General features: G+C 35.7%; 1 long non-coding RNA gene across 2 annotated transcripts in view; it reads right to left on the reverse strand.

Moving 5' to 3' along the window:
* LOC144223135 (uncharacterized) overlaps positions 1-26,810 on the reverse strand; it is a 217,262-nt gene that overhangs the window by 173,722 nt on the left and 16,730 nt on the right. The window lies entirely within an intron of this gene.

Genomic DNA, 26,810 nt, shown 5'->3' on the forward strand with positions numbered 1-26,810 from the left:
TTTAGAAGAAAGCACATTTAGCTAGGATTCACAAAAACCTGAGTTTTATACCTGGCTTCCTCACTGATTGACTTTGTGACCTTGGACTATTTACTTAATATTTCAAGACTTCAGTTTTCTCAACATAAAATGAGAGAATCAGACTAAATGATTTCTAATATTCCTTCCAGCATTAACATCCTGCAAATGTATTCGTTGAAGATAGGAAACCTCAAATGAGCATTTGGTTTAAAGTGTGACTGGTTTTACAATCAGATTTATTGTCTATGACCTACTCAGAATCCAATATCTACCTGAGGAATTCTTAAAGCTTGTCTCAGACACTGCAGCATTCAGCATGTTAGCAGGATACTTTAGCAGAATTTTAACCTAACCCTTAATATAATAGATTAGGAAACCATGCCCCAATGAGATGATGTGTGGCTAAGGTTATTTAGCTATAGGCTGAGCTGGACATAAAACTGGAATATTCTAATGGAAAATATGTACCAACTGTTGTATCTTTAAGTAAACTTCATATTTCTATATATAATCTGGAATCTAATTATTGAGGTCACCTGATTTTAAGGAAAGTGACCCAATTAAGTGAAAGCACAGGTGATAAAAATTGGAAGCTGCAAAAAAGATGAATCCTAATAGAATTGTGCCTCCAAAGCTGCATGAACAAACTCCACAATTGATAAATCAGGAATTGGTAAAATTCTTTAAAGTTGTTTTTAGAGTTCACATTAATTAATCATAATCATTCAGGCTATCAGTTTCATATGTCTTATCCCTGAAGGTAGGGAGCATGTTTCTCCCATTTTATTATCTGCTCTGCATCTGAAGGTTGGGCAGCCAAGGACCCAGAATAGAAATCAGCTCTGGTACAAGTTACTCATGTAAACTTGAAAAAATCATTTCAGGTCTCTTTGAATATTCTCTTCATATCAATAAAACAAGGAGACTGGAATAGAGACTTTATGTCCACCTCAACTATGAAATTCCAGGATTCTAGTAAATAGATACATGCATGCATAAATACATACATACATACATCTATACTATATATACACACATAGTTGACTGATAAAAATTTTTCCCTGGATTAAAATAGATGTAAAAAAAAGTCAAACTGAGTGAGACATTCAAGTTCCCAGCTAAAGAGAATGTTTTTCTTTTCCTCTAGGATGCAGTAGGAACTGGTTAAACTAGAAAAATTCAAGTTATAAATATTTAAACTGCTTTTTTACAACATGAAGCTTAGATGCAAAGGCGTTAAGCACTTTAAGAAATAGATTGAAAAGAAATGTCATTATCTTGATTTTCTGAATTGATTTGCTTAATAACAATACTTAGCATTTATATAGTGTTCTGTATTTTCAAATTGCTTTATAATCATTAATCAGTTAATTCATGCAACCTCTCTGCGAGGTCAAGATTATTATCCCAATTTTACAGACAAAGAAATTGAGATGTGGAGAAATTAAGTGACTTGCCCAAGGTCATTGAGGAAGTGAGTGACAGGCTCTGGATTAAAACTTTGAGATTGAGTCTACACTGGCTAAATGAATTGTAGAATTGACATAATCAACTGAATAATTAAAGAAGAAATAACCATTTTCTCCAAAATAGCTAGAAAATTGATATAACACTAGGCACTTACTAGGCTTGAATTCTCTAAATGGTTGCTATTTTACATTTCACATATAGAAATAAACCACAGAAATACTTGTAAACGAAATGAAATTTGTGACGTTTTGTTCTTAATTGTAACAGTCTGCCCCAATCCGATCGACCCATTTGAGCTCTGAAAAGCATTTCTCTTTTATTTGAGAAATACTCAAAACAGTCTAAGTTAAAATTTCTCTGCTTTAATCCAGTGGACATTTACATAATTTTTAACTTTAAGACTGGGGTTCTTTTTGTTATACCATGAAGGATAAGAAGCAGATGAAATAAATACTTTGTGGACCAGAGAGATTTTCATTTGGTCCTTAAAGGATGCGCTATATTCTGATAGAGGAGAACTAAGTCAGAAGGAACACACTGAGTAAGAAGAAAACAGTGAAGAAGAAAGTCTAGTAGGTAGAGGTTTCAAGACAGAAGTCAGTCTGGGTGTGAAGGTTGTTGCAAAAGCGAAGGAGACAAGAATGTGTAATATAATGAGGCAGGGACACACTAAGCAAATAAGTTTGATTCAGAGCAGCACTGGAAACTTTTAGGTAGAAGACTGGAAAACCATAGGTCAGTTTATTTACTCCTCTCAATTAGTTCTCTCTCCTGCTATTGTTTCCTCTCAACTATCTTTAAAATTTTATATTGAAAACAATGCTTGAAAGGGAGATGCTAGTAAGTTTCCAGGCTTTTACTGTACTTTTAACTATCTCTGCAACCTAGGACAAGTTTGCAGATTCAATTTCCTCATTAAACTGTGTGGAACAGAGCAAGAAAAACGGGGGGCCAATGTCACCTGAGCACTATAAGGCAGTATTGTACCAGATCCTATCCATCTATCATCTCATTTAATGCTGGATAACCTTAGGAAGTGGTTATTACTTATTTATGGGTGAGCAAACAAATATTTAAGAATATTAAATAGCGGGCTCAAAGAAGTGGGGGGGCTGGATTTTTTTTTTAATTCAAGTCTATACAGATGCTGAAACCTAAGCTCTAGTGTCTTAATCTGACATCCACTTCTTTCACAGTAACCTAAAACAAAGATGAAGTTAGGACAAAGGCTAATTAAGCACATTTTCAAGTAAGCCACTAGTTCCCAAATGTTGTTGCACAATAGAATCATTTGGGAATCTTTAAAACTATTATGTCACCCAGCATTGGGACATCTTAAAACTTCCTATGTGACTGGGAATTACTCATATATGCAAATGATATTAGACCCATCTGAGAGATGCAACATCCATACATACTCAACATGAGAAATAGATTAAGACCTATTCTGGTTGAGAATTCATATCAAAGAAAATTAATATAGTTAACCTAATCTATTGGCTGATTTTTGTGTTGGTAAGAGTCTAAGATATATTTAGATTTTCAGAAAATAGAAACTATTTTACCTGGCTGACAATAGTCTCATTGTCTTCTCTGATTCTATTTTATTTTTCTCTGTGTCTATATCTTTTACTCTCTCTGTATCTCTTCTCTCTTCAAGGAATGAAGATCTAACTGGAATCATCTCAAGTTTTGATTATTTCAAAAATCATCTCTGGCAATAGTTCTTCTCATATTTTAAGATGTGCTCATGCTCATAAGTAGGGGAAAGCAAAGACTTTGGGGTTAGACACACCCTAAGTTTCATCTTGACTCTACCAATTATGTAGTTCTGTTGTCTTGAGCAAAGTGATTAACCTCACTAAATCTCAACTTCCTCACTTGTAAAGTGAGAATTAAAATATTTAAGTCAAAGAAAAATTGTAGATTTACACATGCTTCCCTGGTCTCCTCCTTGGCATACACTGGCCTTCTTTCTTTGCTTACCAACCTGTCACTAAATAATGACATTCAAAACAGTAATTTCCTCTTTCTTTGTGACTGTCTTTTCCACGTATTGTGGCATTAATCTCTAGTTTCTTTGATACCACATGGCCTCATTTCAGACTTACCTCATTGTCTCTTATTATTGCTATTTTATGACATCCTTTTGTGTGTGTGTGTGTGTGTGTGGTTACTTTGTCTCTGCAAATACTTTATGTTAAGTTCTTTAGAGATAGAGAAATATGATATTAAAATATTTTTATTCACTTCTCTAGCCCTCTCCCATTTCATCCCTGTCCTCAATCTTTGTCCCTACTCCTGAGCATCTACAAACGTTAATATCTCATAGGATTTACATCTACACTTGTTGAAATATATGAGAAATATAGTTTACAGTCATGTGTTCCGAAAAGCTATGAGGTTCTCATTACAGGTATCACCATTCCAGTTGGTCTCAATGATGAAAATTTAAGCAAGCAGAGGCTTTGGGGCATTATCTAAGTCTTGAGGTGCAGAAAAGTGGGAATATGTTACAGTCCACAGAAACTTATTTTTTGTCTAAGTCTATTCTCACACAGGGCATCAGTAACCTGATCTTGAGAACAGCATTTTCTTGATGCTATGTGACAATGAGACTGGATAAAAATCCTCAAGAGGGCCCTACAGGAGAACCCTGATGTCCTAAAGTATGGGATTTGATCGCCCCTATCTTAGTGCAAAACTTCAAATATTGTTGGACTTTAGAAGTCTTTTAAATCCAGCTACTGTGCTTAACCGGAACAAGACAGTGACTTTCAACAACTGACACACACTGTTGTCTAGGGGAATTTACCCCTGTTTCATTTCAAATTTTCTAGATAACATCTAGATAACATCTTGATTCGAGATTCTTTATTTGAAATTTCTGGGTAAAATAAATTAAATATGCCCATATTCTTCCCTGATATAATGGAATACGATGGATTTATATTGCATAATGTATTTCCAAATCATTCTTTCTGTGGACAGGGGAATCTGGAATGTACTTCTCCTTTCTGTTTATTCAAATCCTGCTCAGACATTAAACCCCATTTTAAATACCCCTGTGAAGCTTTCTCTCAATATAGTGGCTCTTACTAATTTTTTTCTTTTATTGTCTTCTAGTGAGGATCCTCTGCATCATAAGAATTGAACAACTATTATAGATATTTTTATGTGCTGTCATCTCTTACTTTCTACACTTGAATATGTTTTAGTTTCATGTCAGCATCGATCGGGAGCTTCTGGATGGCAAGAGCCTTGTTTTCTCAATGTGTATTTTCTATAATTCTGTATTTATAGAAGGTAGTCAAAAATTCATGTTTATTTGTTGATCTTCAATGACTTTGGTTTGAGGAGGAAAGGAATAGAAAGAATTTTAAGGAAGAGAAGTTGGCCTACAGAACAAAGCGTAAATTTAATGAAATCTGGATTATTTACATACAAATTTACTTTATGAATTCTCCACGGCATTTGAAAAGCTTATCCTGGTTCTCTCTCCCTTGCTTTTTTCTAAGTCCCCTTCCTCTGTTGTTATTTGGTATGTGCTTTGGGAATGCAAATTATTTCTTTAACATTAGACCAAAGCAAAACATAATTAGAAAAGGAGATCAAAGATGCATCCTCTAATACATCTCAAGGCCATATATGAATGATTTCTGAATGATCTGCCATTTTACTAAATCGTGTCACACAGATAATCAAAAGTTATGCTACCACATTTAATCATGCATTAACCCCTGCATTTTGAGGATGATAGTATAAATTTGTCCAAAATAATACTCATCTCCTTTAACACTGCATGTGGATTCTTTGGCTTGGCAAACTATGACTTAGTCTGAACGCTGAAGAGCACGGGGATACTTTCACAAATATAAACAAATAAAATGTGAAAAGCAATAAAAAGCAAAGCACTGACTAGAAACACCAGCTCTCATGATGCCTTCTGAAGCTCTGTGGATTGGCAAGAGATGGAAGTATTCATCATAATAGCAGGAAGGAAGGACAATTCTACATAATTGTCTGCCTGGCCTGGCAGTCCTACTTTGGTGATAAAATGTTTGCTGAAATTATGAAGCCTAATGAAAGCAAACACAGTTATTTTGGCTCCAAGGAAAATACAATGTAGAGTGGCACTTCTATTCTAATCTTCATACATGTGAAAGACTATACTAAATAGGAGTAGAAGAACTCTATTCTCAGGCTTTTAATAAGTAAAATATGGGAACAAATAGACAAACTAAATCAAGCAATCAAAGCAAAAAGAACAATATTTGGAGGTAGACTGTACCTTGGAAATCAATTAATCCAACCCCTTTATTTTGCAGATGAAGAAACCGCCCTTGGGAGTTCAAGTGACTTGCCCAGGATATCACCCTCTGATCAACTTGGAAAAATATGACAAAAACTAAAATGCCTAATTCCCAAACTACCATTCCTTTCACCACATCATCATAGAAAGAAGGAACTCTGATAGATGTCATTAACATGGTAGGATATATTTTCAAAGAAAAGTGTGGGTGCATTTTTTCAGAAAAGCTTTGTAAATTATAGACACATATTTAACGGGCTAGTTTAATATACAGAATTATCTAGGGCAAATAAACTGATTAGGTGATATCTAACATGTCTTTGTGCCTCAGAAAGGATGTGAAGCCTCAGAAGATGAACTAGTTCTCAAATCTGAAGATACTGACCCTGTGGCAACCTAGGTGTGGAAACTTCCACCATCCTGGGATTCCAGCAATGAATTCTGTCTTGCTTTCTGTCCCAGCGATTTGGGAAAGTTGAGCTACTATTACTTTCATTTCATAATTCATGTTTGATTGAGTGTCACTAAACTGAACATCTGGAGACAAATGAAAGTTACATAAATAACAATCAAATTTTTACAAGATGGGAAAATAAAAATTTATTTTGGAAAATACAGTAGTAATAAGTTGCTCTAGAAACTGTGTAAACGAAAGAAAGCCATCCATGTTCTACTTTGTCATAGATCCAAGCAAAATGGCTTCATTAGAAATATTTACAATATTCCAACTAGCTATGTATTTTACCTTGTAACTTTATAAGTGTGTGAATATCTTCCTGAAATATATAAGCACATATTGTGCATATAATTATATATATTCACATGTATGTAAATACACACACATCTATATTCCTCAAAATATTTCTGAGGTGAGCATATGTTAGTGAAATTCCTTCTGCACTCTCAGTTTTGTGTCAGAATCCTAAAATAGAAGGGGGTTATAAAAATCTACTGAGTGTTTCATCACTGTAGTCTCCACAGTTATCAACCAGAACACAGAAATTTGTACGCATTCAACTGGTAGATGAGATCATATCATTTCTTTTTTAAATTCATAAAATGGCTTCTAATTACACTTCAACTTAAATCCCTACTCATATCATCACAAGATGTGGGGCACCTGTGGGGGTCAGTAGGTTGAGTGCCTGACTCTTGATTTCAGGCCAGGTCATGATCCCAGGATCGTGGGACTGAGCCCTGTGTCAGGTTCTATGCTGAGCCTTGAGCCTGCTTAAGATTCTCTCTCTCTTTCTCTCTCACTCACTCTCTCTCTCTTTCTTTCTCTCTCTCTCACACTCTCCCTGTTTCATGCTCTCTCTCAAAAAAAAAAAAAATCATCACAAGACCTTAGTCCTTATGGCCCTGCCTATCTTATTTCAAACCATTATTTCTTTCTCCCCTCTTTAGTCCATTAGACTTTAAAATTTTTTTATGTGCAATGCAGGTTTTGTTTCTTCTATCTTAGGCCTTTCATACCTGCTGCTTTTTGCCTGGAATCTCAGAGTCCCAGGTATTTTGTGTCTGCCATCTTCATGCCACTTAGTCAGAAAGGCCATTTCTGACCTCCTATTTTAAAAGAACTCCATTTATTCCAGTCACTTTCCTATACAATCATCCTAGGTTCCTATCTTTACAAGACTTATCTTTTACTTCAAGCAATTTTAAATTTTACTTCATGTGACTTTTTAAAAAAATTTTGTGGGTATTTTTACTTTTTTTCTTCCTTTTTTTAAACTTTTATACTCCCCATCAGAATCTAAACTCCATGAAATTTGGGCTATTATTTGTCCTGTTCACTGCCATACCTCTAGTATATAGAAGAGTGCCTGACTTAGCGTAAGTGCCACATAAAGATGGGACAAATGGATTAATTCATTGAAATAAGGACTAAGAAGAGGAGAGAGAGAGAGAGAAAAAAAAGCATATTCCAGAATATCCTAGAACATTATATTTAAATCTGTGGTTTTTCTCTAGTTGGAAAGAGATGGTGAGTGCTAAGCTGTTTTCTCTACCAGAGGAAGAGAATCATGAGATTTAGGGAAATTAGGATGGATAATTCAACTGCTTTCCTTCTGGACGTTCTTAGCTTTTATAGGAGCTGAGGAAAACCCATTATTGGTCTCTGGAAGGTAGATCCCTATTCCTTTTTTAATACTTCTGTCCACATGCTTCTGCTTAAATTAGTATAAGATGGGGTCAAGACATCCAATATTTTAACAATATTCCCAGCTATTTCTGATGTCCAAACATTTTGGAAATCAAGAAGGGCACTTCTCATTCCTTCTATCTTAGGAGACATGATACACAATCTGTCTTCATTGACACTGTGGTACAAGGAGATGCCTTTATTCAAGTCTTCAAATATATTCATACAGTGATGGGAACCATGATGGGGATGGTGACAGGTGCTTCGGTTGAATAATTAATATCTCTTAAATAACTCAATATTCCTGGTAATGTGTTGAGTTCTATAGGGTTCAAAAAACACAGAAGGAAATTTCATGACACTGATTCTACTTCAAGTAACTGAATGATACAGTGAGGAGATAGGCTTCTAGGGCAAATCAAATAGTTGCACTAATTGGGTGCTTTACAAATCTAGTCCATCCCTCCTTGCTATTTTTAGAATAATAACTCTGAACTGGATGAAATCTGAGTTAAGATATTAGGGGGTTAAGTTTACTTTAAAAGTTTTGTGTGTATGTGAGTTACATGTGGTGTAAGAGGGTCTGGATTCCAAATGTGATAGAAGATAAAGAATTTGGTCAGACCCAGAAATCATTAAGTTCCAGGGTTCATTTATTATAAATGATCTTTGGGAAACCATCTTCATCCTATGGCATCAGTTTGCTCATCTCTAATCTAAAATAAACCTAATTGTGACGTGACCAAGAAAACCACTCAGAATCAAGTCTCTCAGAAATAGAAATATAAAATAAAATTTTTGGTGAATAGACAATGAGATTAATATGGCCTGAAGTAAACATAAAATGTTTGATTATGGAGGTGAGAGTAGAGTTGATTTCTGAAGAATTCTTAGCATTTGTATGGGTGAAAGTGAGCAAAGACATCAACTGAAGGTGTGCAGATGATGAAGATGCTATCAATAGTGACAAAATGATCTCACATTCCCTTTCAAAAACTTTCTCATGCTATATTTATTCACTTAATATTTATAAAGCCTTTTGTGTGTATTAATGGAATATCAAGGAAGGTAATATGAACTCAAATACAGACCTCAAGGTTAACATTCAAACCGTGTTGGCTTTTTTGCTCGTTTTATGACTTTGGCTATGTTCCTTGATTTCTCTGAATCTCATTTTATGTGTGTGTAGGTATAAAATAGGTATTATAGTACCCACCTCACTGAATTACTTAAGATTTAAGTAAAATAAATACCTACCACCTAGCTCAGTATTTGGCATATTCAGTAAATCTTGAGAGCTTCTCCTTTACCCTAAGTTGGGAGGGAGGCTGTCCTGTAGGCCCTAGGTGAGTTACCGAAGTATAGCTAATAAAAGTGTCTTTACTATATCAAATTAAGGAATGGTCATGGTGTGGTAAGGCTCCTTATAAACTGTTCTTTGTTACTATTATTTACAGATAGAATCCCATTTCCCAGAATTCAATTCCAGTACATTTAATTTTAAAAGTGTTTAGTAAATGTTGTTGTAGTCCAAGCTGTTTGTTCACGAAGAAGGAGGTTCTTCCTCATCCTTAAAAACAAAAACAAAAACAAAATAACAAAAAACAAACTCCTCTAGTTTGCGAAACCATTGCAAATGAACACATAAAACAGGCAGACAGTAAAAATGATTAGAACATGATTAAGTTTTGAGTGGTATAGACTAAAAGGAGAGGAAGAGAAATTCATGAAGAACATGGTTTCAAACTGGTATGTGAAGGATCTGCAGCAAGTGATATTCAAGACAAGCATGTTATAATTATGGGAAATGAGCAGTTAAGCCTTGCTCAGTTGTAAGGAGGAGTATAGTGAGAGATCAAATGGAAAAGTTAAGTTAGGGTAAGATTTTGGAAAGCTTTAAAAGGTTGTTGAGTTTTGAATTGAACTTCCACATGAAATATAAGAATGAGCTTTGCTTTGCAATGAAAAAAAGGGATTTGGGGTCAGAGAGCCTCCTGTCTCCAATGGTTGGTTCTAATAATGAGTTTCCAGTCACACCAGTGAAATGCACAGTGCACAGGACTATAAAGCTATCCCATGCAGGAGCCCAGAAATAGCACCTCCACCCGCATACATTTAAAATATGATTTGACTTTTCAGGTATCTTATTTAGACACAACTTACATTCTTTGTAAAAATGTATGGATCCCTCTCTAATACCAACATGATATCCAGAAGAGAGAAAAACACTAATCAAGCCTGTGTAATTCTATTTGATGCTCTTATTCTCAGGATAGTGAAAATCTGATGGATCAAAATGGCATAATAGACCCACAGCTTTTATAAAAACTCTATGGGATGTTTCTGGGGTGAAAATCAGCAATTTTGAATTCTGGTGAGCAGCAAATATTGTTTGGGCAGATTTTTAATATTTCGGGTCCTCAGAAACCTAATCTTTTCCCATTTGGGGGTGACAGTGACCTTAAATCAGCTATTCACAATCTGTTGGCAAGTGAAATCAAAATATATGCTTAGACAACCTTTTTTGCACATCTTCACGGAGGGAAAAAAATAATAAAAGGAGTTCTCAGCCCAGAATATAAACTATGCTGACAATTACACTTGGCCTGCCTAGACATTTCCTGTGCTAAACTCCATGAGGAGAGTAATGCAAAGCTGCCTTGCACATGGAGAAAAATCAATTTCATAAGAGATATATCTTCATGTGTCATGATCCAGTGTATGATTGTGGCCTTTGATGTCTATTTAGCTGGCAGCAAATTTACAGCCATAACTTTTAATTTCCAGCAATGAGTGCAGCAAAAATAACTTAACAGTTAAATAGGAACCTTGTGCTCATTGGGTGACTGTAATCAACTGCCAGGAATGACCTTGAAATTGGACATTCCTCTCTGCTTAAGCACCATTAGCAATATTTTTCAGAAAGCAAACCATTTATGNAAAAATCTACTCTTGGCTACTCTCTAAATTGCATTGCACTATCTGTTCGCCAGCTGAGGGTGAAGAGCATTGTATATTATAAGATTTTCATTGTGTAATAATGTGAATACCAGCAGCAGTAATTATAAAATCAATAATTCGTAATAAATATGTCCTCCTTATATAATTACTAAATGATTGCAAAACCAATATTATGCACTAGTTAGAATGGAAAAGGTTGCCATTAAAGACTTTCTATATTACACATTATTGTTCAAATCTTAAACACCTTTGGTCAAATGAAGCAAAGCTTTATCCTCATCAGAATTAAGCTAAATGCTATTTCTTTTCAAGCTATAAAAAGTATTTGATCCATGGTGAAACTAATTATTACATTAAAATACCCATCTTCAGCATGACCATGTATGGTAATTCTATGGTCTCCTTTGTTTTGTGTTAGACCATGGTGTGATTTTTACCTCAGTGAAGATATGTGTATATATCCACATTCATCTGCTTCTGGAGTCCATTTATTGCCATTTCTCATGTCTTATAAATAGAGCCAAAGTAATAGAGAAATTTTCATTAGCCCTTATATTTCAATTCACCACGTAAGAGAGCATGTACCTACTGGGAAAAAGTCAACCCAGTTCCCCTTTTGTGAAGAAAGAGTATGTTTTTGGTCTCTGATTACATTTCTTCTGAATTGTCAGTAACCCTGCAAGGCTGCTGAGAAGGGGTCACTACTGTTTATTGCTGTCCTTATCAACACGCCAGGGCTGAGCACTTGCCAGAAACATTACTTAGATTGGAACCCAACACTTATGGCTTTGGAAGACTTGGAGATTAGTCCCCTAACCTTGTGCATTCTTCCCATATTTCCTCAAGAAGTATTTAAGACGTGTATTTATTAAGCTCCTACTGTGTGACATAGCCAGCTCTGTGTTGAAAACATGAGGGAAAAAAAGAGAAGGAAAAAAGGGGAAATGTGGTTCTTAGCTTCAGGCAGTGCATCTAATTGGGATCATAAGCATTTTGGAAATATTCTAGGAAAAATAATGTTTATGTCATACAGACTGTGATGATAGTCTTAAGCCTTATGAAGATAAAATTGATTATCTCTCTTATGTGACCACATGATACAAAAAGTCTGATTGGTACATGCTAGGTTAATGTTAGAATCATAATGGATCCTGTGGCTTATAGCCTTGCCAATTCAAATATATATCAGGGACTCCATATTTCTAGGGCTTATTTCTCTGACCACTCAACCCTAGCCTGATGGCTCACCTTCCTGACCTGCCCTAGTGCAGACCATTCATCAATCCTGCCTAGGATTTTGCTCTTCTTATTTTGCATATTGTATTAGAGTTCTCTGGAGAAAAAGAACTAATAGGATGTTTGTGTGTGTGTGTGTGTGTGTGTGTGTGTGTGTGTGTGTGTGTGTGTGCCTGTGTAGACGCAGAGAGAGAGAGTGAGGGATTTCTTTTGAGGAACTGGTTCACACAACTGTGGAGGTGTGGAAGTCTGAAGTCTGCAGGGCAGGCAGATAGGCTAACGATACAGAAAATAGTACATATTGCAACTCAAATCCAAAGGCAGTCTGGAGGCAAAATTTCCTCTTCCTCAGGGTATTCTTCGGTCTATTTCCTCTCTAAGCCTTCAACTGATTGGATGAGGCTAACCCACATTATGGACATAAATCTGTTTCACCCAATGACTATAGGTTTAAATATTACTCTCATATAAAAAATACCTTCACAGAAATATCCAGATAATGTTTGACCTAATATCTGGGTATTATGGCCCACGCAGGTACACACTTAAAATTAATCATCACACCATTCATTGGAAGAGACTTTTGACATCAATTCTTATCCAAACTCTTCATTTTATAAAGGAAAGTGAAGAGAAGAGTTTTTGCATAGCTTCTTGTATTTCTACAGTACCTGGCACTGTTTGGGGCTCAACTATTCATTTTTGTTGTTGTTGTTGTTGTTTTGTTTTGTTTTGTTTGTCATTCACAAACACATATTAAGAGCTAATTCTTAAATGCAATTCTGGTTTCTAATCTAGTTTTGCATCATAATCTGTGCATAAATATAAAATGTAAAATAAGTGACTATAAAACAATGTGAATGACTTGTGTTGGTGTTTGATAGAAGCAGATAGGTGAGTATAGCAAAGGAATAGTATCATATATTTCTGATTCTTTTGCTTGGTCAGATGCGAACATTTGTAGTGAATTCTAGAGGTATGTGGTACTTCATGTTATCAAAAATTGAGAGACTATAGATGCTGTTTTTGGAAAGAACACTGATAGAGTGTTTTTATGGCTATTTGGTACCAGATTTTGAAATTAAAGTAAATCTTTTAAAGGTTTTGGTCTAACAATTCTATTTCTAATAATTTCTATATCTTGTAATTTAGGCTACATATATATTTGTATACATGTCAAAAGATATACCTGTGAACATGCCCATTGAAGTATTTTTGTCACAGACATAAAACAGAACCAACATGTGTGTTTATCAATAAAGGATAAATAATTATAGTACAGCTCTGCTCTCACTCATCATGGAAAACTTATTAAGAAATGTAGCAACATGGATGGACCTTGAGGGTGTTATGCTGAGCGAAATAAGTCAGGCAGAGAAGGACAAATATCATATGTTTGCACGTATAGGAGGATTAGGAGGAACTTGACGGAGGAACAAGGGGGAGAAGAAGGGCGGAAATGGTGGGGGAAAGGGAGAGAGGCAAACCATGAGAGACTCTTGAATGCTGACAAAAACTGAGGACTGATGGATGTGGGGGGAGGGGGGGATGGGCATGGAGGAGGACACTTGTGGGGATGAGCACTGAGTGTTATGTGGAAACTAATTTGACAATAAACTATTTGTAAAAAAAAAAAAAAAAAAGAAATGTAAGTAAGATTTAAACATCCCTGATGGGCAAGACCTCCAAGATAAATTTTAAAGCAAAAGAAGAAGTCACCGAATAAATATGGAATATTATCTTTCTTATTTTAAAAATAAAGATATGTGCATATATATGCAAATGAGTAGGTGAAAGACTGTCAAGAGACATATTTTATGGTGGTTATCATGAGGAAGAAGAGTGTAGCTGTGGATATGGGCCAAAGGACTATTTTGTGTTTTAATTTGTATACCTGTGTATTTTTTCAATCATTTAAAATACTTATGCCTTGTAAAAGAAAAGCAAAGTTGGGAGTAACATAATTCCAGATTGGAAGTTATATTACAAAGCTGTAGTGATCACAACAGTATGGAACTGGCATAAAGATAGACACATAGATCTATGGAAAGAATAGAAAACCCAGAAATGAAACCACAGCTATATGTTCAATTAATTTTTGACAAAGCAGGGAAGACTACCTTATGGCAAAAAGACAATCTATTTAACAAATTGTGTTGGGAAAACTGGATAGCGACATGCAGAAGAATAAACTGGTCCACTTTCTTACAACACACAAAAAATAAATTCAAAGTGTATGAAAGACCTACATGTGAGAGAAGAAACCATCAAAAATCCTAGAAAACACAGGCAGCAACCTCTTTGACCTCAGCCACAACAACTTCTTTCTAGTTAGGTCTCCTGAGGCAAGAAAAACAAAGGCAAACATAAACTATTGGGGTTACACCAAAATGAAAAGTTTCTGCACAGCAAAGGAAATAAAAGGGAACCTAAGGAATGGGAGAAGAAATTTGCAAATGGCATATCTGATAAAAGATTAGTATCCAAAATATACAAAGAAGTTAAAAAATTAACACCCTAAAAAATGAGTAATCCAATTAAAAAATGGTCAAAAGACATGAATAGATATTTTTCCAAATAAGACTTCCAGGTAGCCAACAAACACATGAAAAGATACTCAACATCACTCATCATCAGGAAAATACAAATCAAAGCTACAATGAGATATCATCTCACACCTCTCATAATGGCTAAAATCAACAAAACAAGAAACAACAGCAAGCAAGCAAAGATGTGGGGAAAGGGGAACCCTCTTGCACTGTTGGTGGAAATGCAAACTGGTGCAGTCACTCTGGAAAACAGTATGTAGGTTCTTCAAAAAATTAAAAAATAGAACTATCTTATGATCCAGCAACTGCACCTGTAGGTTTTTACCCCAAAAATACTAATTCAAAGGGATAAATGCACCCTGATATTTATAGCAGCATTATTTACAGTAGCAAAATTACTGAAACAGTCCAACTGTCCATCAGCTGATGAATTGATAAGGAAGATGTGGTACACACACACACATACACACATTGGAATACTACTCAGCAACAAAAAAGGATTTAAAAAGTCAAAATGCAAAAAAAATCTTGCCATTTGCTATGACATGGATGGAACTAGTATATTATGCTAGGTGAAGTAAGTCAGTCAGAGAAAAACAAATGCCATATGATTTCACTCATATGTAGAATTTAATAAACCAAACAAATAAGCAAAGAGGAAAAAAAAAAAGAGATGCATACCAAGAAACAGACTCTTAACTATAGAGAATAAACTGATGGTTACCAAAGAAGTGGGTGGTGGGATGGGTTAAATAGGTGATGAGGATTAAAGAATGCACTTGTTGTGATGATCACTGGGTATGTATGGAAGTGCTAAATCACTATATTATACACCTAAATCTAATGTTACGTTGAATGTTAACTATACTGGAATTTAAATAAAAAGTTAAAAAACAAACTTATTGTCATGTGTAACTTTATTCATTTTCATCATTGTATATAGCATTCCACTTTATAAAATACATACAGATATATTCTTGAGTGAAAAGGAGAAAAAAGGAATATATGTTTGTTTCTTGTAGAAATAGTATGTTTCTATTTTTATAAATTTCAGAAGCAAAAAAGTCCCTCTAAACTGTATTGTTTAAGGATGCTGACATAGTGAAACTATGAAGAGAAACAAAGATATAATTATCACAAAAGCCAGGAAAGTGCTTTTCTCTATAGAAGGAGGGAGGGGGTATTGATTTAAAAAATGCAGAGCAGGGAATCTCTGATGTGTTAGCAAATGCTTTATTTCTTCAGTTGTATTTTCTAGGTACTGGTTCTAGGTACTGTAACTGTGGTTAGACTTACATAGATATTTAATGTACTTTTCTGTCCATATTGATGTTGTATAGTAACATGTACAAAAGTAAAATTTCATAATATAAACTGAGAGAACAAAGTAAAAATGAATAACCATTATTTACAAAATTTGATATAAATATAAATGGAGGATCAATAGGGTAAGTTAGAGATTTTTTGGAAATACACCAGAATCGAAGTTCATAGAAATGTAATACATCAAGAGCAAAGGATTTTGCCTCCCATGGAAGATGAAAGACAGCAATGATAACAGTGTCTTTAATACATTCAATTTTATAGAATTTAAATCTTTTTTTGCATATAGGCACCACTTGTTGATTAAATGAGTCAAATAAAATATTTTTAAAGATTTGGGGCACCGGGGTAGCTCAGTTGGATAAGCGTCCAACTTTGACTCAGGTCATGATCTCACAGTTCATGAGTTCAAGCCGCGAGTCAGGCTCTGTGCTGACAGCTCAGAACCTGGAGTCTGCTTCGGATTCTGTCTCCTTCTCTGTCTCTCTGCCCTTTCCCTTCTCATGCTATGTCTCCTCTCTCTCTCTCTCTCTCTCTCTCTCTTTCTCTTTCTATCTCTCCCTCTCTCAAAAATAAACAATAAAAAATTTTAAAAAATATTTTTACAGATGAGACTCAGAAAATGTGTGACAGAGTGAACACCCAGACCTTCCTATAGGATGATTCTATTAGTAGTGGACACCCCCTTTAATGTGACAGTCTCTCTCTCTCCCACCATCATGCTTCTGTTTGTCCATGCCCAGCAACGGACCCCAGGATGCAAGAATGCTGCTCTATTGCCCCTTTAATGACCATGTACTTCAGGGTGATTACAATTTTCTACAACCACTGAGTATTAACAAAAACAAACCATATTTTGGCTGGATAACAAATTCATAAAATATGTGAAGCAATTCTGTGCCATATTTTTTCTATTAATTGGGTAGAATGTTATATTCTATTCTATTGCAGAATGGTCATAATAAAAACTATAGTTTATGAAGTTTTTTTTTGTAATGTTAGGCACCCAGTTATAGGCTTCATATACATGATCGCATTTAAGTTCCACATAATCTTTTGAAATTCTTATTATCTCCACTTTATGGAGAGGGAAACTGAGGCAGAACATTTTTAAAAAGTGTCCTATATTGCACAGTTAGTAGGTAGAAAGCTGGCTGCTACTTACAGGTCTATTTGAATGCAGAACTCAAGTTCCTACCATCTGCATTAATAATCCCCACCCAGCCACCCTCGAAAATGGTTCACTTTATCCATATAACACAAGTGTTATAAACTAACTTATGTTCCCCACAAAAATATATTTTGAATTTCTGACCCTCTATGTAACTGTATTTGGAGATTTAACATTAAATAAGGTCATATGGTTGAACCTTAATCCAGTATGACTGTGTTTTTAGGAAAAGAGGAAGGAACACCAGGGACATGCGCACACAGAGAAGGCCATGTGAAGACACAGCAAGGAGGTGGCCACCTACAAGTCAAAGAGAGGCTTTAGGAGAAACCATATCTGCCAACTCCTTTATCTTTGACTTTCAGCCCCTTGAGTTTAGAGAAAATATTTTTCTGTTGTCTGAGCCACCCAGTCCATGCTAATTTGTCATGGCAGCCCTAACAAATGAATACACACAGTGCTTTTGTAAATATCAACTCCACTTCCATAGACATTCACCCATCTCCATCACTGTATTGTTAAAAATAGCAAGAAACCCTGTGTTTTTAATTCAATGATGATTTAATTTAAAAAAATCTTATGAAAAATAATCCAGACATTATAAAAGAGTGTATAGTGAAAGATAAGTCTCCTGTCTACCTTCGATGCCAGAAATCTTTTCCCAAAATAGTGCATTACCTATTCCTGCTCAGAGATGTTTTACATATACCCAAATGGTGTGTGTGTGTGTGAGTGTGTGTGTGAACGCATACACACACACACGTGTTTGCTAAAGTAGAAAAATATTATCCATACTCTTTCCTCTTTTGTTGTTTTGTTTACCCATGTGTCAGAGATAATTCATGATAGACATGTTATAAGTATATTTTAAAGTTGTAAACAATGGTTAAAAAAATAAAGGATCATTGAAGCATATAAAGAAATAGACCAAACACCAGCTTCACACATCCTCCTCCCCAACACCACATGTTTCTCTCTTGATAACTGTCTCTATTTCCTACGCAATAATTTGTGCTGTCATGTCTTCATTTACACATTTTAGAAAGTAGATATATTGACTTACTCTTTTTTAAAATCTTTATTTATTTTGAGAGAGTGGGCACAGAAAGAGGAAGAGAGAGAATCCCAAGCAGGCTCCATGCTGCTAACATAGAGCCTGACATGGGGCTTGATCCCACAAACTGTAAGATCATGACTTGAGCCAAAATCAAGAGTCAGATGTTTAACTGACTGAGTTACTCAGGTGCCCCATATATTGACTTACTCTTATACTAAATCAGTTGTGTGCTTCATGGCAGCAATATGTCCCAAGCTTACTCAGAAAAAAAAGTTGTCAACCTTGCAACTATTGTATTAGAATATTTCCAATAGTCTTCCCTTTGACAGCAGTTTAGAATAACCTTTTTCTTAGAACTATTTCCTGCACAGCAGGCATAGTATGTTGTTCACTTGAGATTGTCATGAATCAGTTGAGTTATCATCAGTGTACTGTATAGAGCATCCAAATATTAATGGTGGCTGCACAAATCTAGTGACCCTTACAATTCTCTCTTGTGTAGCTCAGACTTAGCAATGCATCGCACCACAACCTAATGCTGTCTTGGTAAGATATAAGTTATGTCTCTTGTTTTCTTACCAGATTGAAAATTCCTTTGGGAATAGAGACCCTGACTTAAATTGTCTTTTTGTGCTTCACCTGTCTAAAACTTTACAGCTAACATGGGCAGTTTTAATAGGTTTCTGTTGATTATTTTATCATGAATCCATTCATATAGTTTTTGGGTCTGATCCTTCACTTGGGTTCTCCAATTATCATCCACAAGGAGTCAAACCTGATCTTAGCAAAGTTTGAAAGAAGGCATCACAGAGTCATTTCCCTATTTTCCTCTGCTCAAATATCTATTCTTCCTTTTTCTGCCCTTCCTTCACTATGCAGTGGGTACTCTTTTATAGTCACTTAAGTTCTCAATGCCCACAAAATAAGTGCATTCATAGTGAATGCTCTTCACATTGTTGTTTTATTCTATTGTTTCTTCTTTCTGAGGCTTGGTACAGTCATATTCAAAGTTTTCCAATGTTTCATTTTTTGGGAAATTATATCTGGTATCTACTGCTGAGTAACAAATCATATTACAATTTATTGGCTAAAAACAATTATTATTTCTTCAATGTCTATGAGAAGTTGACCGGGCCTGTTGATCTTACCAGGTGTGGCTGATCTTGAGTCAACTCTTGTATGTGTGGTTAGCTGATAGGTTGATGGGGTCTGACTGGTCTAGATGGCTTTACTCATACATCTGACAATTGACTGGCTGTCAACTGGAGCAGTATTGTGACTGGGTCCCCTCTCTCATCATCCAGAAGGCTACTCTGGGTTTGTCCACATCAGGGCACCTGGGTTTCCAGAAGGAGAGCAGAAGTCTGAACAACTTCTTAAGGCCTAGGCTTCAAAATGTCCTGCTTTTACTTCTATATTCAGTTGCTCACAACAAGTCACAAGGCCAATCCTGACTCAAGAAACACAAAAATAAACTCCATCTCTTGATGGGAAAAGCTGCAAAACTTCATTGCAAAGGGCTAATGTAGTGGGAGAACAATAATTACAGCTATTTTTGTAATCAATCCACAATGATGTGTCCTCTGGTCATAATTATTCATATCCTACATTGAAAGTACCCATACTCCCTCCCAAAACACCCCAAGAATCTCATTTTATCATGAATGAATCATATCATTCATTCATTCGTCATGTTCTTATGATCTCCATCAGGTTCATAGACAGTTCTTACTGTGTAATTTATATTGTTTTGCAGACTTATGAGCCAAAAAAAGCAAATTTTTTATCCCTCCACCACCCACCACATCCAACATACAATTGTGAGACAGGCACATAAAAACAAAATAGTCATTCCCATTTCAAAAAGAACAATAGTCACTGGTGCAGAACATTTCTGAAGTCCCACTGGATAAATGCTGTGGGATTCCAAGCTCAAGAGCAGAAGCATGCCAGGACTATTGCAGTCTCAGCTCAGAATTGGCACAACTTTACTTTTGCTGATTCTGTGCATCAAAGTAATTTCCAAGACCAGCCTAGGTATGAAGAGTGGGAAAACACTATAATTCTTGATGGCAAGAGTTGCAGAATCATATTGCCTGGCTACAGGGACACAGAGAAGGGAATATTTGAAGCCATCTTCGTAAAATCTACTTCAGAGAACTTCTAGGTAGCAAAAGCTCAGCTAATTCATTAATTACTTTATTAATAATGTTAATTAAGGGGCTCCTGGGTAGCTTATTCGGTTAAGCATTCAATTCTTGACTTTGGCTCCAGTTGTGACCTCAGGGTTCCTGAGATTGAGCCCCTATTGGGCCATGTGCTGACAGTGTGGAGCCTTTTTGGGATTCTCTCTCTTCCCCTCTCTCTGCCCTTCTCTCACTTGTGTGTGCTTTCTCTCTCTCTCTCTCTCTCTCAAAAATAAACGTAAAAAATCCTTAAAAAACAACATTAATTCAACCTAATATATCTATAAGTAATAACATATCATGACTTCATCATCACATTCACATATATACTATGAACTTAAATATCTTATCATTTTTTCCAAATAAGACTGGTTAATTCAGTCGTATTGACTACCTCCTGAGCCTGTCCACCTCCATACTGTTGTCTACATGCTTTTATTTTCTATTGAACTCTTTGTCTCTTTTTATTGTTTCAGGTAATGTTTGCCTCTATAACAAATCAATGACAAAAATCTCAATAAAAATTCTTATGTATTCAAAGTCCAAGGCAGACATTTGGCAGGACACCTTTCATGTACTTATTTTGAGATTAGGTCTGCTTTCAGTTTTATAGGATCTTTCCCTAGGTTCAGTTTCCTACTAAGAAGAGGTAAGCAAAGAAATACACTTTCCCTAGCACATGTTCAGTCCTGCTGATACAACTGATGCAGGGCCCTTTCATATGAAAGTTGGGGAAATGCCTTGATTAGGCCTCCTTTCTTGGAGACTTCTCTTGTCCAGGCTCCTGGCTTACATGTCTGAGAAGGTTTTCCTCACTCATTATCCTTCTTGACCACAGTAACATGGGGTGTTTGGGATCTGCCTTCTTTGGGGGCTGTGGTTTTTGTAGCCTTCTTTCTGATAATGTAACTGAGTACTCAACCTTGTTTAATGACTTGATAAACTAAACCATACTTTAATTCAGGCTTGAATTCTTTGGCAATAAGTTTATGAGAAATATTAGCAGACACTAGGTGTGTTTTTTCTAGACTTTCTCATGTGCCAGTAATTATGCCTATAGTTTTTCCTGTTATGGTCTGGAAGTACCTTATTATTCCAAACCTTTCAAGCTCTTTTCTTTGGCTTTGCTCCTTCCTCAGTCTCTATTTGAAAACAGCCATTTCTCTCCTGAACTCTTTCTTGTAATACTTTGCTAAAGGCCATGATTAGGAGACAACTCACTATCCTACTGAATCTTTCCAAACACCTTCCCTAAAGCCAGGAGCTCAGTGGGCACGATCTTCCTTCCAAGTTACTGCACATGGAAATTTTACCAAATATTCTGCTACCAGACTACTGTTTGTATTCTTGTTGCTTGCTGTCTATCAATAAACTAAATGCCACACATTTTAGATTTTTATTGTGATAATACCTAGCTTCTAATTTATTAATTAGTTCAGTAACACTAACTACTAGTACAAACAAAACTCCAATTCTGACACAAATTCTGGTGTGTGTGTGTTTTCTACATCATCAAGCAATGAACTCAATTCTGATACTATACCTGGAAATAGCAACAGATCCCACAGACTAAGAGCTCAGTCCCATAAGACTGCCTTCACTCCAGATTCTAATAGTAAGTCCAGGTTGTTACCTGTGCTTCTGGGTTGTAATCTGCCCAATTGGCAACTCATAAGAGCTCCTCCAGGGTCCTGACCAACAGGCTATAAACAGAAGGTTCCCATTATTCCCTCCTTGGGTTCAATTATTTTGCTAGAGTGGCTCATAGAACTCAAACCTTTCACTTACTATATTATCAGTTTATTATAAAAAGGTATAACTCAGGAAAAACTGGATGGAAAAGATGCATAGGGCAAGGTATGGGGAAAGGGTTCAGAGCTCCCATGCTTTCTATGGGTACGTCACTCTCCTAACACCTCCACAAGTTCATCAACCCATAAGCCCTCTGAATCCCATCCATTTCTGTTTTTTTATGGAGGCTTCATTACGTAGGAATGGTTAATTAAGTCATTGCCATTCGTGGCTGAACTCGATCTCCAACCCCACTCTCCTCCCTGCTGGAAGTCTGGGGGTAAGACTGAAGGTTCCAAGACTTTAAACACATGTTTGGCCCCACTGGAAATCAGCCCCCATTCTTAGGTGCTTTCCAAAAATTAACTTAACAGAACAAAATACACTTTTATCACTCTCACCATAGGAAATTCCGAGTTTTAGGAGCTCAATTCCAGGAACAGGGATGTTGGTCAAATATTTTATTCAAATATTTATTATAAATTATGATATTACACCCATTATGTCAGTGGCTTAACACTGTTAAGAATTTATTCCTTGCTCAGAAAGCTAATAGTGATTGATGCAGTTGTTAAGATGGCAGCCTTCTATACCGGATTCAAGGACTCAGGCTCCATTTGTAATGGCAAGACTAAAAAGGAGGCACGCATATGGCAGACTTTTCAAGAATTTATCAAATACCCACATGAGAGAATTTTCCAGTTCTCGGAACCAACTCCACCCACACATGCTTCCCACCTGATCCCAAAGACAATGAAATAGTTGAATTAGGAGGTTAATACCTAACTACACCCAACACTTCTTTCTCCTCTCCTCCAACTCCATATAATTTAGATCTTATTGCTAACTCTTTCTGCAAAGTTATGTCTGCATGTCTTTCAAGGTGTGTGTGTGTGGAGAGGGAGAGAGAGAGAGACAGAGAGAGACAGAGAGAGGACAGATGAGACAAGGAAAATCCCCCTATCTGTGTAGAGGCAGGAAATTGAGATTTGATGTGGATTAGCTGGCAGGAAGAAGACATCCATAATGATGTCACTGCTCAGAGGAACAGTGCTGCTCACTGCAGACCATGTTCTGTACAGCCCAGAAGAGAGTCAAAGACCTAGCCTGATCCTGTAACCCACAACACATTATCCTAATTTTCATCTGCTTATGATTTTGACTTACATATGCTTGGAATTTCTATGATGTTTATCATCTCTGCCATTAATTTGGCAATTCACATAGACTAGCTTCCTTGTTAAATGTATTTTGAAGGACACAAACTGTCTAGATGTCCCTTAAGGGCTTTTATCTAAACTAATTTATATTCCCTATACCATCTACAAATCTTTTGACATAGTAGCTATCAAGTAACTTTTTTGATTAACTGATCAATTGTTCTGAGTTCTTAGACCTACAGAGACATTTTTTCTCCTCCTGTCACAAACTATGTTCCAACACCACTTCTCCAACTCTCTGACACCAACTGGGTGTCTAGTAATTCAAATCTGACATAATCTCCCTGGAATTAGGGTCAGATATAATAAATTAAAAGGCTCAGTCCCACAACACTGCCCCCACTTGATTTGTCACTTGCGAGTTCACCCATACTTCGGACTGACCTCCTGTAAATCAGGGGTTCCTGGGAATCTCTCCTCACATTTGATAATTTACTGGAAAAGGTCACAGAACTCAGCAAAGCACTTTAGTTACTGTTACTAGCTTATTATAAAGGATATAATCAAAGAATAGCCAAAAGGAAGAGATTCACAGGGCAAGGTGCAAGGGAAGATGAGTGGAGCTTTTATACTCTTTCTGGGTGTGCCACCCTCTCAGCACCTTTTTCTGAGGAATGGGGACTCAAGATAAATGTTCCAGGATTCTAAGTAAGACTTCGTCTTTCTGGTAACTGGCCTCCATTCTGAAACTATCTAGGCCCCACCAAACTTGCCTCATTAGAAAAAACAATTCTCTTATTACTGCTATCACTCAGAAAATTCCCAGGGATGTGTGAGGAACCAGAGACAAGGACCAAATATTAATTTCTTATTATATCACACCCACCTGCTTTGCTTAATAAGTTTAAGACAAGACATATGCTGTGTAGTGAGGAATTTGCTTTTCTGTGGTGAGGAAAGTGAATGTGATTATATGCAAGCTATAAACAAGACAGTATTTTTCTAATGGACAAAGCACACTCAGTAAATTAAAAGGACTGCCATTGTGCTTTCATAATTCTTTTTCAGTCCTCAAAGTGAATAAAACAAGAATACAGTAAGTAAATAAACAAGTAAATAAAATCAACAATAAAATCTTTATCACTTTTCTCTGTCTAGAAATATTATATATGATACATCTCTCATAATGCTATTTTTTTCTCTCTCTAGTTTATAATGTCATTCTTCCCTTTGGTAGAATGATCTATGTAGGAGGGTAACAAATGTTTTTTAAATGAAAGGTTCTTTTTTTTTTTAAGAAATTAATCAATAAATAAATGAATAAATATAGTATGAAGGTTAGCTGTCAATGGACAAAGTGAACTGAAATGCTACTATAAACTTCATCAATGTATGAAACCTTATGATTTCATCCTCTACTTATTTGGAATTACTGTCATTTGTTCTTGCTGGACCAAAGTTAGCTTTTTTTGACTATTTTTAAAAAGTTAAATTGGTAATGTTAAAATGGAAAAATATTTAACTCTTTTCATAGTGAAGGTCAGTAAGATTACCACTTTAGCTACATAAATAAAATGAATGCACCCATTAAAAATGGCTCCTCTAAATAAGTATGGCTTTGCTTTGTTAAAATATAAAAACCAGTGTCAAATATTCTTCCCAGCTTTAGAACAAAATCATTCTCTATTCTAAAAAAAAAGAAAGAAAGAAAAAAGTTCTATAAATAAAGCTTTCATTAAGTTTTTATTTCTTTCACCTATTTAATAGAGCAAATTTACAAGGTTTTACTGGACTACACCACTATCTATGAAAATTAATCATTTTTATATTAAATTTGCAGATTGTCACTTATTTACTGGCCTGGGGCAAGGCATGTTTTACTTTTCTTGTCCAAGTATTAAAGAACTCCCATAAAGTAAATGAGTTTCTAATATTAGACATTCTAGAGAAGTGAAAGTATAAACCATTCTGTGAGCTGGAACTTAAAGGGTTTGTATAGGTTAGAATGTACTGAAACATACTCAAATAGAAGTCAGGATACTTGGCTTATAAGACAATTTTTTTTTGAAGAAGGCAGGAGCTATGGAAGATGAACTATGTGGGTTCCTTGGGTGGAGAAGTAAACATGCACATCTTGCATGTTCTTCCACTTTTATTGAGCTTTCTTTTGTCACTACCTACCCTATTTCCTGTGTGTGTGTGTGTCTGTGTGTGTGTCTGTGTGTCTCTGAGTATGTGTCTCCCTACTACAACCTTTGTTATGAGTGCTTAACGTGCCTCTATTTTAGGAGGCTATGCCTGGGGACTCATGCAAACTGCTGAACCTTCCCATCATAAGACAAAACATGTCAAACATTTTTTTCTTAATATATTTCCCTTTTTATATTAAGTTACAAAAAACAATGATAATACAACATTCCATAAACCTTTTACTAGGTTTCCCCTATTTTTAACATCTTTCATTATTAGGATGCATATGTTGTAAGGAATTGATACTGATATATTATTATTAAATACAGTCGATTTGTTGTTCATATAGCCTTAGTCTTTACCTACTGTCCTTTTTTGTTCTGTGATCCTATTCAAGATACCTCAACACATTTAGTAATCATTCATCTTTAGATTCCTACTGGTTGTGACATTTGATCAGACTTCCCTTGGTTTTGATGAACTTCAAGAGTAGTGGTCAGATATTTTGTAGAATGTCCTCAATTTGGATTTGTTTGATAATTTTCTCACAATTAGAGTGGAATTATGGGTTTTGGGGAGGGCAACTACAGAGGTAAAGTGACATCCTCATGCCATCATGTCAAGAATATAAACTATCAACATGACTTAAAATGTTGATGTTGACTTTGATCACCTAGCTAAAGTGTTTGTCAGTTTTCTCTAATGTGAAATTAACTCCTTTTATGTCCTTTTTTTTACACAGGAAGGAAGTCACTATGCACAGCCCACACTTAGGGAATGAGTAATTATGCTCACCCTTTTCGAGGGGAGAGGGTGTACAAAAATTATTTGGAATTCTTCTGTATGGAAGATTTCCTTTCCTCTCCATTTGTTTTTACTTTATTCAATTATTTATTTATATCAGTATGAATTCATGGACATTTGTTTTATATTTTGGGTTGTAACCTAACACTACTTATTTTTTTGCTCAAATTGTTCCAGATTTGGCTACTGGTAGCTCTTTCAATGTTTTTTATATCCCTTGGACATTCCTCCATCTTTTTTTTTTTAATTTTTTTTTAGCACTTCTTTTCTTTCTAACACTGTAAGATGCTCTGGGCTCATTTTGTAAACTTCCTGACCTAATCCTAGTATCAGGCATTTCTTCAATGAGCTCTGGTTCTTTTTATTGGAGAATGATATTAGAAACTACAACCTGAACAATAGGTGCGCTTATTTCTATTGTGGTGGTGTTGTT

Source organism: Crocuta crocuta, unplaced genomic scaffold (genome assembly GCF_008692635.1).
Source record: "Crocuta crocuta isolate KB4526 unplaced genomic scaffold, BGI_CrCroc_1.0 scaffold231, whole genome shotgun sequence".
Classification (NCBI taxonomy): Eukaryota; Metazoa; Chordata; class Mammalia; order Carnivora; family Hyaenidae; genus Crocuta; species Crocuta crocuta.